Genomic DNA, 1,084 nt, shown 5'->3' with positions numbered 1-1,084 from the left:
CCCTGACTAGAAGCTCTGGGAGAGCAGGGGCCTTGTCTAAGAGTGGCAGATGGGGGCTCAATAAAAGTTACAGACTGAATGAATAAATCCAACAAAGTGGAAATAAAGTCACGGGTAGAGGAAAGACGTCTGTGGTCGATACAACTGCTCTATTATGGTAGCAGATTTACTCATCCAGGGATGGAAATGAATCAATGTTTCCTAAAGATACAGAATTTTTCTCACCCAATGCTTACAAAGAGACCAAACGAAGGTAATGTGGAAACTGGGTTTTCTTGATTTGTGGGTCCTCCATTGCAGGTCATAGTTTTTGGAGTGATGTAGGACATCTATGTATATCTATCATCCTCAGAACACGGCACAAGCTCCAACTCACCAGTCACAAAATATCACAGGATTTGGTGAGAACGGCCAGCGCTCACTACCTGAAGCGTTTCATCTTCCTTCTCCCGACCTCAAATCTCACTTTGTGCCCCAATTTCTCTTTGTCGCACATCTTTTCCTCTCCAGTAATTTCGAGTGTTATAATTACCAAAAACCCCACTCATGACTATGGTTTTATAAAATGCCAAAAACACAGAAGCCTGGAGTAAAAAGTGAAGCAATGTCACTGCACCAAGCCCCCACCAATCCTACTGCTTTCCCAGAAATAACATCGTCAACCATTTTATTCCATCCAGACCTTTTTCTATGAATTAACATACATATGTCAGATCAGAAGATATGTCTTATTTTCTTTTTTATATACACACGAGATCATACTAAACGCACTCTAAACATACCTTCTTTTTCTCTCATCAACATGTCTTGAGGGTATATATTCTTTTTTTAAATTATTTATGGCTGTGTTGGGTCTTCATTGCTGCGTGAGGGCTTTCTCTATTTGTAGCAAGCGGAGGCTACTCTTCGTTGTGGTGCGCGGGAGGTGGCTTCTCTTGTTGCGGAGCACGGGCTCTAGGCATGCAGGCTTCAGTAGTTGTAGCACACGGGCTCAGTAGTTGTGGCTCGTGAGCTCTAGAGTGCAGGCTCAGTAGTTGTGGCTCACGGGCTCTAGAGCACAGGCTCAGTAGTTGTGGCGCACAGG

This window comes from Delphinus delphis, chromosome 18 (genome assembly GCF_949987515.2).
Source record: "Delphinus delphis chromosome 18, mDelDel1.2, whole genome shotgun sequence".
Lineage (NCBI taxonomy): Eukaryota > Metazoa > Chordata > Mammalia > Artiodactyla > Delphinidae > Delphinus > Delphinus delphis.
Note: the sequence above shows the minus strand (reverse complement) of the source record.